Source organism: Pseudorasbora parva, chromosome 5, assembly GCF_024679245.1.
Source record: "Pseudorasbora parva isolate DD20220531a chromosome 5, ASM2467924v1, whole genome shotgun sequence".
Taxonomy (NCBI): domain Eukaryota; kingdom Metazoa; phylum Chordata; class Actinopteri; order Cypriniformes; family Gobionidae; genus Pseudorasbora; species Pseudorasbora parva.
In genome coordinates, this window is record NC_090176.1 from 3,453,696 (window position 1) to 3,467,293 (window position 13,598).

At 47.0% G+C, this 13,598-nt stretch overlaps 9 non-coding genes across 9 annotated transcripts; all 9 read left to right on the top strand.

Moving 5' to 3' along the window:
- Nucleotides 1-2,230: 2,230 nt before the first annotated feature.
- trnar-ccu (transfer RNA arginine (anticodon CCU)) lies at nt 2,231-2,303 on the top strand. Its single transcript has one exon. It is a non-coding gene; the product is annotated as a tRNA-Arg (tRNA).
- Nucleotides 2,304-3,738: 1,435 nt separating this feature from the next.
- trnar-ccu (transfer RNA arginine (anticodon CCU)) lies at nt 3,739-3,811 on the top strand. Its single transcript has one exon. It is a non-coding gene; the product is annotated as a tRNA-Arg (tRNA).
- A 1,431-nt stretch (nt 3,812-5,242) lies between these two features.
- trnar-ccu (transfer RNA arginine (anticodon CCU)) lies at nt 5,243-5,315 on the top strand. The gene has a single exon. It is a non-coding gene; the product is annotated as a tRNA-Arg (tRNA).
- A 725-nt stretch (nt 5,316-6,040) lies between these two features.
- On the top strand, nt 6,041-6,113 carry trnar-ccu (transfer RNA arginine (anticodon CCU)). The gene has a single exon. It is a non-coding gene; the product is annotated as a tRNA-Arg (tRNA).
- Nucleotides 6,114-7,533: 1,420 nt separating this feature from the next.
- trnar-ccu (transfer RNA arginine (anticodon CCU)) lies at nt 7,534-7,606 on the top strand. The gene has a single exon. It is a non-coding gene; the product is annotated as a tRNA-Arg (tRNA).
- A 1,430-nt stretch (nt 7,607-9,036) lies between these two features.
- On the top strand, nt 9,037-9,109 carry trnar-ccu (transfer RNA arginine (anticodon CCU)). Its single transcript has one exon. It is a non-coding gene; the product is annotated as a tRNA-Arg (tRNA).
- Nucleotides 9,110-10,538: 1,429 nt separating this feature from the next.
- Nucleotides 10,539-10,611, top strand: trnar-ccu (transfer RNA arginine (anticodon CCU)). The gene has a single exon. It is a non-coding gene; the product is annotated as a tRNA-Arg (tRNA).
- A 1,430-nt stretch (nt 10,612-12,041) lies between these two features.
- On the top strand, nt 12,042-12,114 carry trnar-ccu (transfer RNA arginine (anticodon CCU)). Its single transcript has one exon. It is a non-coding gene; the product is annotated as a tRNA-Arg (tRNA).
- Nucleotides 12,115-12,839: 725 nt separating this feature from the next.
- On the top strand, nt 12,840-12,912 carry trnar-ccu (transfer RNA arginine (anticodon CCU)). Its single transcript has one exon. It is a non-coding gene; the product is annotated as a tRNA-Arg (tRNA).
- The last annotated feature ends 686 nt before the right edge of the window (nt 12,913-13,598 follow it).

A 13,598-nucleotide genomic window follows, 5' to 3' on the forward strand; every position in this document is an offset into this window, starting at 1 on the left:
GTGTCGCCAGGAGCAGAGTGGCGCAGCGGAAGCGTGCTGGGCCCATAACCCAGAGGTCGATGGATCGAAACCATCCTCTGCTAAGACTTTCTTTTTTTTTTTTACTTATTTAATGCTCTGTTCCTTGCTGAAGAAAAGCTGCCTCTGCACAAAGCTAAAAACCCTTTGTTGCTTTCACCTGATCTCATTAATGACTTTTCTGGCAGAGGCACTTCATGTGTTACTTCATGTGCACTTCATGTGTGCCTAAACGCAAGTCATTTTGAAAACACCTGTGAATGGGAGCTTTTCTATAACAAGCAGAGTGGCGCAGCGGAAGCGTGCTGGGCCCATAACCCAGAGGTCGATGGATCGAAACCATCCTCTGCTAAGGCTTCTTCTCTTATTTACATGCTTTATCCCAAATTAAGAGCAACTTCCATATCCCGCTTGTGAAAACCTGGAGCCTCTTGGTCCTGGAACTATAACAATACTGCACAATGTTCTGGAAAGCTGGTGTAGTAGTCACTTGTTTAGAAATCTTTGTGTGTAGGACCTGTTTAAATATCTCATTGACTGAGCCCCCTGAATGAGATGGAGAATTAGAAGAGCAAGCGAGTCATACCCCAGTGGCCTGTCGAAGTAGTCGCTCAGTGGATCACTTTGTGTGCTGGCCATGTGTAAATGCCAAGGCTTTTGTTGCCACTGAAGCAGAAGTAATGGGGCACACGAGAGATGGGCTTTAACAGCCCCAGTGGCCTAATGGATAAGGCACTGGCCTCCTAAGCCAGGGATTGTGAGTTCAAGTCCCTTCTGGGGTGGGTTTACAGCAGAGTGGCGCAGCAGAAGCGTGCTGGGCCCATAACCCAGAGGTCGATGGATCGAAACCATCCTCTGCTAAGACCACTTTACTTATTTACGTGTCTTGTTCCTATTTGAAGAAGAGCTAATGCACTTCTATTCTGAAGCCATAATCATTTTCACCAGATATCATCTGTGACTGAGGACCACTTTGTGTGTGCCTAAACGCAAGTCCTATTGAAAACACCTGTGAATTGGAGCTCTTCTATGGCGAGCAGAGTGGCCCGGTGGCCTGGTACATGAATTGTTCATCTGGATTACTTTGTGTGCTGGCCTTGATTAAATACCAAGCCTATTGTTGTCACGGAATCAGCAGTAAATGGGGCATACAAGGGCTTATTTTTTACAGCCTCAGTGTCCTAATGGATAAGTCACTGGCCTCCTATGCCAATGTTTGTGGGTTCGAGTCCTGTCTAGGGTGGTTTTCAGCAGAGTGGCGCAGCGGAAGCATGCTGAGCCCATAACCCAGAGGTCGATGGATCGAAACCATCCTCTGCTAAGTCTTCTTTACTTATGCAAATTCTCTGTCCCCACTTGAAGAAAAGCTGCCACAGGTCTATGCTAAAACCCTTTGTTGTTTTCATCTGTTCTCGTTTATGACAGAGGAGCACTTGATGTGTGCCTAAACACAAGTCCTTTCCAAAGCATCTGGGAACGGCGCATGTGTCGCCAGGAGCAGAGTGGCGCAGCGGAAGCGTGCTGGGCCCATAACCCAGAGGTCGATGGATCGAAACCATCCTCTGCTAAGACTTTCTTTTTTTTTTTTACTTATATAATGCTCTGTTCCTTGCTGAAGAAAAGCTGCCTCTGCTCAAAGCTAAAAACCCTTTGTTGCTTTCACCTGATCTCATTAATGACTTTTCTGGCAGAGGCACTTCATGTGTTACTTCATGTGCACTTCATGTGTGCCTAAACGCAAGTCATTTTGAAAACACCTGTGAATGGGAGCTTTTCTATAACAAGCAGAGTGGCGCAGCGGAAGCGTGCTGGGCCCATAACCCAGAGGTCGATGGATCGAAACCATCCTCTGCTAAGGCTTCTTCTCTTATTTACATGCTTTATCCCAAATTAAGAGCAACTTCCACATCCCGCTTGTGAAAACCTGGAGCCTCTTGGTCCTGGAACTATAACAATACTGCACAATGTTCTGGAAAGCTGGTGTAGTAGTCGCTTGTTGAGAAATCTTTGTGTGTAGGACCTGTTTAAATGCCTCATTGACTGAGCCACCTGAATGAGATGGAGAATTAGAAGAGCAAGCGAGTCATACCCCAGTGGCCTGTCGAAGTAGCCGCTCAGTGGATATCTTTGTGTGCTGGCCATGTGTAAATGCCAAGCCTTTTGTTGCCACTGAAGCAGAAGTAATGGGGCACACGAGAGATGGGCTTTAACAGCCCCAGTGGCCTAATGGATAAGGCACTGGCCTCCTAAGCCAGGGATTGTGGGTTCGAGTCCCATCTGGGGTGGGTTTACAGCAGAGTGGCGCAGCGGAAGCGTGCTGGGCCCATAACCCAGAGGTCGATGGATCGAAACCATCCTCTGCTAAGACCACTTTACTTATTTACGTGTCTTGTTCCTATTTGAAGAAGAGCTAATGCACTTCTATTCTGAAGCCATAATCATTTTCACCAGATATCATCTGTGACTGAGGACCACTTTGTGTGTGCCTAAACGCAAGTCCTATTGAAAACACCTGTGAATTGGAGCTCTTCTATGGCGAGCAGAGTGGCCCGGTGGCCTGGTAAATGAATTGTTCATCTGGATTACTTTGTGTGTCCTGGCCTTGATTAAGTACCAAGCCTATTGTTGTCACGGAATCAGCAGTAAATGGGGCATACAAGGGCTTATTTTTTACAACCTCAGTGTCCTAATGGATAAGTCACTGGCCTCCTATGCCAATATTTGTGGGTTCGAGTCCTGTCTAGGGTGGTTTTCAGCAGAGTGGCGCAGCGGAAGCGTGCTGGGCCCATAACCCAGAGGTCGATGGATCGAAACCATCCTCTGCTAAGTCTTCTTTACTTATGCAAATTCTCTGTCCCCACTTGAAGAAAAGCTGCCACAGGTCTATGCTAAAACCCTTTGTTGTTTTCATCTGTTCTCGTTTATGACAGAGGAGCACTTGATGTGTGCCTAAACACAAGTCCTTTCCAAAGCATCTGGGAACGGCGCATGTGTCGCCAGGAGCAGAGTGGCGAAGCGGAAGCGTGCTGGGCCCATAACCCAGAGGTCGATGGATCGAAACCATCCTCTGCTAAGACTTTCTTTTTTTTTTTTTTAACTTATATAATGTTCTGTTCCTTGCTGAAGAAAAGCTGCCTCTGCTCAAAGCTAAAAACCCTTTGTTGCTTTCACCTGATCTCATTAATGACTTTTCTGGCAGAGGCACTTCATGTGTTACTTCATATGCACTTCATGTGTGCCTAAACGCAAGTCATTTTGAAAACACCTGTGAATGGGAGCTTTTCTATAACAAGCAGAGTGGCGCAGCGGAAGCGTGCTGGGCCCATAACCCAGAGGTCGATGGATCGAAACCATCCTCTGCTAAGGCTTCTTCTCTTATTTACATGCTTTATCCCAAATTAAGAGCAACTTCCACATCCCGCTTGTGAAAACCTGGAGCCTCTTGGTCCTGGAACTATAACAATACTGCACAATGTTCTGGAAAGCTGGTGTAGTAATCGCTTGTTGAGAAATCTTTGTGTGTAGGACCTGTTTAAATGCCTCATTGACTGAGCCACCTGAATGAGATGGAGAATTAGAAGAGCAAGCGAGTCATACCCCAGTGGCCTGTCGAAGTAGCCGCTCAGTGGATATCTTTGTGTGCTGGCCATGTGTAAATGCCAAGCCTTTTGTTGCCACTGAAGCAGAAGTAATGGGGCACATGAGAGATGGGCTTTAACAGCCCCAGTGGCCTAATGGATAAGGCACTGGCCTCCTAAGCCAGGGATTGTGGGTTCGAGTCCCATCTGGGGTGGGTTTACAGCAGAGTGGCGCAGCGGAAGCGTGCTGGGCCCATAACCCAGAGGTCGATGGATCGAAACCATACTCTGCTAAAACCACTTTACTTATTTATGTGTCTTGTTCCTATTTGAAGAAGAGCTAATGCACTTTTATTCTGAAGCCATAATCATTTTCACCAGATATCATCTGTGACTGAGGACCACTTTGTGTGTGCCTAAACGCAAGTCCTATTGAAAACACCTGTGAATTGGAGCTCTTCTATGGCTAGCAGAGTGGCCCGGTGGCCTGGTAAATGAATTGTTCATCTGAATTACTTTGTGTGCTGGCCTTGATTAAATACCAAGCCTATTGTTGTCACGGAATCAGCAGTAAATGGGGCATACAAGGGCTTACTTTTTACAGCCTCAGTGTCCTAATGGATAAGTCACTGGCCTCCTATGCCAATGTTTGTGGGTTCGAGTCCTGTCTAGGGTGGTTTTCAGCAGAGTGGCACAGCGGAAGCGTGCTGGGCCCATAACCCAGAGGTCGATGGATCGAAACCATCCTCTGCTAAGTCTTCTTTACTTATGCAAATTCTCTGTCCCCACTTGAAGAAAAGCTGCCACAGGTCTATGCTAAAACCCTTTGTTGTTTTCATCTGTTCTCGTTTATGACAGAGGAGCACTTGATGTGTGCCTAAACACAAGTCCTTTCCAAAGCATCTGGGAACGGTGCATGTGTCGCCAGGAGCAGAGTGGCGCAGCGGAAGCGTGCTGGGCCCATAACCCAGAGGTCGATGGATCGAAACCATCCTCTGCTAAGACTTTCTCTTTTTTTTTTTACTTATATAATGCTCTGTTCCTTGCTGAAAAAAAGCTGCCTCTGCTCAAAGCTAAAAACCCTTTGTTGCTTTCACCTGATCTCATTAATGACTTTTCTGGCAGAGGCACTTCATGTGTTACTTCATGTGCACTTCATGTGTGCCTAAACGCAAGTCATTTTGAAAACACCTGTGAATGGGAGCTTTTCTATAACAAGCAGAGTGGCGCAGCGGAAGCGTGCTGGGCCCATAACCCAGAGGTCGATGGATCGAAACCATCCTCTGCTAAGGCTTCTTCTCTTATTTACATGCTTTATCCCAAATTAAGAGCAACTTCCACATCCCGCTTGTGAATACCTGGAGCCTCTTGTACCTGGAACTATAACAATACTGCACAATGTTCTGGAAAGCTGGTGTAGTAGTCGCTTGTTGAGAAATCTTTGTGTGTAGGACCTGTTTAAATGCCTCATTGACTGAGCCACCTGAATGAGATGGAAAATTAGAAGAGCAAGCGAGTCATACCCCAGTGGCCTGTCGAAGTAGCCGCTCAGTGGATATCTTTGTGTGCTGGCCATGTGTAAATGCCAAGCCTTTTGTTGCCACTGAAGCAGAAGTAATGGGGCACACGAGAGATGGGCTTTAACAGCCCCAGTGGCCTAATGGATAAGGCCCTGGCCTCCTAAGCCAGGGATTGTGGGTTCGAGTCCCATCTGGGGTGGGTTTACAGCAGAGTGGCGCAGCGGAAGTGTGCTGGGCCCATAACCCAGAGGTCGATGGATCGAAACCATCCTCTGCTAAGACTTTCTTTTTTTTTTTTTTACTTATATAATGTTCTGTTCCTTGCTGAAGAAAAGCTGCCTCTGCTCAAAGCTAAAAACCCTTTGTTGCTTTCACCTGATCTCATTAATGACTTTTCTGGCAGAGGCACTTCATGTGTTACTTCATGTGCACTTCATGTGTGCCTAAACGCAAGTCATTTTGAAAACACCTGTGAATGGGAGCTTTTCTATAACAAGCAGAGTGGCGCAGCGGAAGCGTGCTGGGCCCATAACCCAGAGGTCGATGGATCGAAACCATCCTCTGCTAAGGCTTCTTCTCTTATTTACATGCTTTATCCCAAATTAAGAGCAACTTCCACATCCCGCTTGTGAAAACCTGGAGCCTCTTGGTCCTGGAACTATAACAATACTGCACAATGTTCTGGAAAGCTGGTGTAGTAGTCGCTTGTTGAGAAATCTTTGTGTGTAGGACCTGTTTAAATGCCTCATTGACTGAGCCACCTGAATGAGATGGAGAATTAGAAGAGCAAGCGAGTCATACCTCAGTGGCCTGTCGAAGTAGCCGCTCAGTGGATATCTTTGTGTGCTGGCCATGTGTAAATGCCAAGCCTTTTGTTGCCACTGAAGCAGAAGTAATGGGGCACACGAGAGATGGGCTTTAACAGCCCCAGTGGCCTAATGGATAAGGCACTGGCCTCCTAAGCCAGGCATTGTGGGTTCGAGTCCCATCTGGGGTGGGTTTACAACAGAGTGGCGCAGCGGAAGCGTGCTGGGCCCATAACCCAGAGGTCGATGGATCGAAACCATCCTCTGCTAAGACCACTTTACTTATTTACGTGTCTTGTTCCTATTTGAAGAAGAGCTAATGCACTTTTATTCTGAAGCCATAATCATTTTCACCAGATATCATCTGTGACTGAGGACCACTTTGTGTGTGCCTAAACGCAAGTCCTATTGAAAACACCTGTGAATTGGAGCTCTTCTATGGCGAGCAGAGTGGCCCGGTGGCCTGGTAAATGAATTGTTCATCTGGATTACTTTGTGTGCTGGCCTTGATTAAATACCAAGCCTATTGTTGTCACGGAATCAGCAGTAAATGGGGCATACAAGGGCTTATATTTTACAGCCTCAGTGTCCTAATGGATAAGTCACTGGCCTCCTATGCCAATGTTTGTGGGTTCGAGTCCTGTCTAGGGTGGTTTTCAGCAGAGTGGCGCAGCGGAAGCGTGCTGGGCCCATAACCCAGAGGTCGATGGATCGAAACCATCCTCTGCTAAGTCTTCTTTACTTATGCAAATTCTCTGTCCCCACTTGAAGAAAAGCTGCCACAGGTCTATGCTAAAACCCTTTTTTGTTTTCATCTGTTCTCGTTTATGACAGAGGAGCACTTGATGTGTGCCTAAACACAAGTCCTTTCCAAAGCATCTGGGAACGGCGCATGTGTCGCCAGGAGCAGAGTGGCGCAGCGGAAGCGTGCTGGGCCCATAACCCAGAGGTCGATGGATCGAAACCATCCTCTGCTAAGACTTTCTCTTTTTTTTTTTACTTATATAATGCTCTGTTCCTTGCTGAAGAAAAGCTGCCTCTGCTCAAAGCTAAAAACCCTTTGTTGCTTTCACCTGATCTCATTAATGACTTTTCTGGCAGAGGCACTTCATGTGTTACTTCATGTGTGCCTAAACGCAAGTCATTTTGAAAACACCTGTGAATGGGAGCTTTTCTATAACAAGCAGAGTGGCGCAGCGGAAGCGTGCTGGGCCCATAACCCAGAGGGCGATGGATCGAAACCATCCTCTGCTAAGGCTTCTTCTCTTATTTACATGCTTTATCCCAAATTAAGAGCAACTTCCACATCCCGCTTGTGAAAACCTGGAGCCTCTTGGTCCTGGAACTATAACAATACTGCACAATGTTCTGGAAAGCTGGTGTAGTAGTCGCTTGTTGAGAAATCTTTGTGTGTAGGACCTGTTTAAATGCCTCATTAACTGAGCCACCTGAATGAGATGGAGAATTAGAAGAGCAAGCGAGTCATACCCCAGTGGCCTGTCGAAGCAGCCGCTCAGTGGATCACTTTGTGTGCTGGCCATGTGTAAATGCCAAGCCTTTTGTTGTCACTGAAGCAGAAGTAATGGGGCACACGAGAGATGGGCCTTAACAGCCCCAGTGGCCTAATGGATAAGGCACTGACCTCCTAAGCCAGGGATTGTGGGTTCGAGTCCCATCTGGGGTGGGTTTACAGCAGAGTGGCGCAGCGGAAGCGTGCTGGGCCCATAACCCAGAGGTCGATGGATCGAAACCATCCTCTGCTAAGACCACTTTACTTATTTACGTGTCTTGTTCCTATTTGAAGAAGAGCTAATGCACTTCTATTCTGAAGCCATAATCATTTTCACCAGATATCATCTGTGACTGAGGACCACTTTGTGTGTGCCTAAACGCAAGTCCTATTGAAAACACCTGTGAATTGGAGCTCTTCTATGGCGAGCAGAGTGGCCCGGTGGCCTGGTAAATGAATTGTTCATCTGGATTACTTTGTGTGCTGGCCTTGATTAAATACCAAGCCTATTGTTGTCACGGAATCAGCAGTAAATGGGGCATATAAGGGCTTATTTTTGACAGCCCCAGTGTCCTAATGGATAAGTCACTGCCCTCCTATGCCAATGTTTGTGGGTTCGAGTCCTGTCTAGGGTAGTTTTCAGCAGAGTGGCGCAGCGGACGCGTGCTGGGCCCATAACCCAGAGGTCGATGGATCGAAGCCATCCTCTGCTAAGTCTTCTTTACTTATGCAAATTCTCTGTCCCCACTTGAAGAAAAGCTGCCACAGGTCTATGCTAAAACCCTTTGTTGTTTTCATCTGTTCTCGTTTATGACAGAGGAGCACTTGATGTGTGCCTAAACACAAGTCCTTTCCAAAGCATCTGGGAACGGCGCATGTGTCGCCAGGAGCAGAGTGGCGCAGCGGAAGCGTGCTGGGCCCATAACCCAGAGGTCGATGGATCGAAACCATCCTCTGCTAAGACTTTCTTTTTTTTTTTTACTTATATAATGCTCTGTTCCTTGCTGAAGAAAAGCTGCCTCTGCTCAAAGCTAAAAACCCTTTGTTGCTTTCACCTGATCTCATTAATGACTTTTCTGGCAGAGGCACTTCATGTGTTACTTCATGTGCACTTCATGTGTGCCTAAACGCAAGTCATTTTGAAAACACCTGTGAATGGGAGCTTTTCTATAACAAGCAGAGTGGCGCAGCGGAAGCGTGCTGGGCCCATAACCCAGAGGTCGATGGATCGAAACCATCCTCTGCTAAGGCTTCTTCTCTTATTTACATGCTTTATCCCAAATTAAGAGCAACTTCCACATCCCGCTTGTGAAAACCTGGAGCCTCTTGGTCCTGGAACTATAACAATACTGCACAATGTTCTGGAAAGCTGGTGTAGTAGTCGCTTGTTGAGAAATCTTTGTGTGTAGGACCTGTTTAAATGCCTCATTGACTGAGCCACCTGAATGAGATGGAGAATTAGAAGAGCAAGCGAGTCATACCCCAGTGGCCTGTCGAAGTAGCCGCTCAGTGGATATCTTTGTGTGCTGGCCATGTGTAAATGCCAAGCCTTTTGTTGCCACTGAAGCAGAAGTAATGGGGCACACGAGAGATGGGCTTTAACAGCCCCAGTGGCCTAATGGATAAGGCACTGGCCTCCTAAGCCAGGGATTGTGGGTTCGAGTCCCATCTGGGGTGGGTTTACAGCAGAGTGGCGCAGCGGAAGCGTGCTGGGCCCATAACCCAGAGGTCGATGGATCGAAACCATCCTCTGCTAAGACCACTTTACTTATTTACGTGTCTTGTTCCTATTTGAAGAAGAGCTAATGCACTTTTATTCTGAAGCCATAATCATTTTCACCAGATATCATCTGTGACTGAGGACCACTTTGTGTGTGCCTAAACGCAAGTCCTATTGAAAACACCTGTGAATTGGAGCTCTTCTATGGCGAGCAGAGTGGCCCGGTGGCCTGGTAAATGAATTGTTCATCTGGATTACTTTGTGTGCTGGCCTTGATTAAATACCAAGCCTATTGTTGTCACGGAATCAGCAGTAAATGGGGCATACAAGGGCTTATTTTTTACAGCCTCAGTGTCCTAATGGATAAGTCACTGGCCTCCTATGCCAATGTTTGTGGGTTCGAGTCCTGTCTAGGGTGGTTTTCAGCAGAGTGGCGCAGCGGAAGCGTGCTGGGCCCATAACCCAGAGGTCGATGGATCGAAACCATCCTCTGCTAAGTCTTCTTTACTTATGCAAATTCTCTGTCCCCACTTGAAGAAAAGCTGCCACAGGTCTATGCTAAAACCCTTTGTTGTTTTCATCTGTTCTCGTTTATGACAGAGGAGCACTTGATGTGTGCCTAAACACAAGTCCTTTCCAAAGCATCTGGGAACGGCGCATGTGTTGCCAGGAGCAGAGTGGCGCAGCGGAAGCGTGCTGGGCCCATAACCCAGAGGTCGATGGATCGAAACCATCCTCTGCTAAGACTTTCTTTTTTTTTTAACTTATATAATGTTCTGTTCCTTGCTGAAGAAAAGCTGCCTCTGCTCAAAGCTAAAAACCCTTTGTTGCTTTCACCTGATCTCATTAATGACTTTTCTGGCAGAGGCACTTCATGTGTTACTTCATGTGCACTTCATGTGTGCCTAAACGCAAGTCATTTTGAAAACACCTGTGAATGGGAGCTTTTCTATAACAAGCAGAGTGGCGCAGCGGAAGCGTGCTGGGCCCATAACCCAGAGGTCGATGGATCGAAACCATCCTCTGCTAAGGCTTCTTCTCTTATTTACATGCTTTATCCCAAATTAAGAGCAACTTCCACATCCCGCTTGTGAAAACCTGGAGCCTCTTGGTCCTGGAACTATAACAATACTGCACAATGTTCTGGAAAGCTGGTGTAGTAATCGCTTGTTGAGAAATCTTTGTGTGTAGGACCTGTTTAAATGCCTCATTGACTGAGCCACCTGAATGAGATGGAGAATTAGAAGAGCAAGCGAGTCATACCCCAGTGGCCTGTCGAAGTAGCCGCTCAGTGGATATCTTTGTGTGCTGGCCATGTGTAAATGCCAAGCCTTTTGTTGCCACTGAAGCAGAAGTAATGGGGCACATGAGAGATGGGCTTTAACAGCCCCAGTGGCCTAATGGATAAGGCACTGGCCTCCTAAGCCAGGGATTGTGGGTTCGAGTCCCATCTGGGGTGGGTTTACAGCAGAGTGGCGCAGCGGAAGCGTGCTGGGCCCATAACCCAGAGGTCGATGGATCGAAACCATACTCTGCTAAAACCACTTTACTTATTTACGTGTCTTGTTCCTATTTGAAGAAGAGCTAATGCACTTTTATTCTGAAGCCATAATCATTTTCACCAGATATTATCTGTGACTGAGGACCACTTTGTGTGTGCCTAAACGCAAGTCCTATTGAAAACACCTGTGAATTGGAGCTCTTCTATGGCGAGCAGAGTGGCCCGGTGGCCTGGTAAATGAATTGTTCATCTGGATTACTTTGTGTGCTGGCCTTGATTAAATACCAAGCCTATTGTTGTCACGGAATCAGCAGTAAACGGGGCATACAAGGGCTTATTTTTTACAGCCTCAGTGTCCTAATGGATAAGTCACTGGCCTCCTATGCCAATGTTTGTGGGTTCGAGTCCTGTCTAGGGTGGTTTTCAGCAGAGTGGCGCAGCGGAAGCGTGCTGGGCCCATAACCCAGAGGTCGATGGATCGAAACCATTCTCTGCTAAGTCTTCTTTACTTATGCAAATTCTCTGTCCCCACTTGAAGAAAAGCTGCCACAGGTCTATGCTAAAACCCTTTGTTGTTTTCATCTGTTCTCGTTTATGACAGAGGAGCACTTGATGTGTGCCTAAACACAAGTCCTTTCCAAAGCATCTGGGAACGGCGCATGTGTTGCCAGGAGCAGAGTGGCGCAGCGGAAGCGTGCTGGGCCCATAACCCAGAGGTCAATGGATCGAAACCATCCTCTGCTAAGACTTTCTTTTTTTTTTTTACTTATATAATGCTCTGTTCCTTGCTGAAGAAAAGCTGCCTCTGCTCAAAGCTAAAAACCCTTTGTTGCTTTCACCTGATCTCATTAATGACTTTTCTGGCAGAGGCACTTCATGTGTTACTTCATGTGCACTTCATGTGTGCCTAAACGCAAGTCATTTTGAAAACACCTGTGAATGGGAGCTTTTCTATAACAAGCAGAGTGGCGCAGCGGAAGCGTGCTGGGCCCATAACCCAGAGGTCGATGGATCGAAACCATCCTCTGCTAAGGCTTCTACTCTTATTTACATGCTTTATCCCAAATTAAGAGCAACTTCCACATCCCGCTTGTGAAAACCTGGAGCCTCTTGGTCCTGGAACTATAACAATACTGCACAATGTTCTGGAAAGCTGGTGTAGTAGTCGCTTGTTGAGAAATCTTTGTGTGTAGGACCTGTTTAAATGCCTCATTAACTGAGCCACCTGAATGAGATGGAGAATTAGAAGAGCAAGTGAGTCATACCCCAGTGGCCTGTCGAAGTAGCCGCTCAGTGGATATCTTTGTGTGCTGGCCATGTGTAAATGCCAAGCCTTTTGTTGCCACTGAAGCAGAAGTAATGGGGCACACGAGAGATGGGCTTTAACAGCCCCAGTGGCCTAATGGATAAGGCACTGGCCTCCTAAGCCAGGGATTGTGGGTTCGAGTCCCATCTGGGGTGGGTTTACAGCAGAGTGGCGAAGCGGAAGCGTGCTGGGCCCATAACCCAAAGGTTGATGGATCGAAACCATCCTGTGCTAAGACTTTCTTTTTTTTTTTTTTACTTATATAATGTTCTGTTCCTTGCTGAAGAAAAGCTGCCTCTGCTCAAAGCTAAAAACCCTTTGTTGCTTTCACCTGATCTCATTAATGACTTTTCTGGCAGAGGCACTTCATGTGTTACTTCATGTGCACTTCATGTGTGCCTAAACGCAAGTCATTTTGAAAACACCTGTGAATGGGAGCTTTTCTATAACAAGCAGAGTGGCGCAGCGGAAGCGTGCTGGGCCCATAACCCAGAGGTCGATGGATCGAAACCATCCTCTGCTAAGGCTTCTTCTCTTATTTACATGCTTTATCCCAAATTAAGAGCAACTTCCACATCCCGCTTGTGAAAACCTGGAGCCTCTTGGTCCTGGAACTATAACAATACTGCACAATGTTCTGGAAAGCTGGTGTAGTAGTCGCTTGTTGAGAAATCTTTGTGTGTAGGACCTGTTTAAATGCCTCATTGACTGAGCCACCTGAATGAGATGGAGAATTAGAAGAGCAAGCGAGTCATACCCCAGTGGCCTGTCGAAGTAGCCGCTCAGTGGATATCTTTGTGTGCTGGCCATGTGTAAATGCCAAGCCTTTTGTTGCCACTGAAGCAGAAGTAATGGGGCACACGAGAGATGGGCTTTAACAGCCCCAGTGGCCTAATGGATAAGGCACTGGCCTCCTAAGCCAGGGATTGTGGGTTCGAGTCCCATCTGGGGTGGGTTTACAGCAGAGTGGCGCAGCGGAAGCGTGCTGGGCCCATAACCCAGAGGTCGATGGATCGAAACCATCCTCTGCTAAGACCACTTTACTTATTTACGTGTCTTGTTCCTATTTGAAGAAGAGCTAATGCACTTCTATTCTGAAGCCATAATCATTTTCACCAGATATCATCTGTGACTGAGGACCACTTTGTGTGTGCCTAAACGCAAGTCCTATTGAAAACACCTGTGAATTGGAGCTCTTCTATGGCGAGCAGAGTGGCCCGGTGGCCTGGTAAATGAATTGTTCATCTGGATTACTTTGTGTGCTGGCCTTGATTAAGTACCAAGCCTATTGTTGTCACGGAATCAGCAGTAAATGGGGCATACAAGGGCTTATTTTTTACAACCTCAGTGTCCTAATGGATAAGTCACTGGCCTCCTATGCCAATATTTGTGGGTTCGAGTCCTGTCTAGGGTGGTTTTCAGCAGAGTGGCGCAGCGGAAGCGTGCTGGGCCCATAACCCAGAGGTCGATGGATCGAAACCATCCTCTGCTAAGTCTTCTTTACTTATGCAAATTCTCTGTCCCCACTTGAAGAAAAGCTGCCACAGGTCTATGCTAAAACCCTTTGTTGTTTTCATCTGTTCTCGTTTATGACAGAGGAGCACTTGATGTGTGCCTAAACACAAGTCCTTTCCAAAGC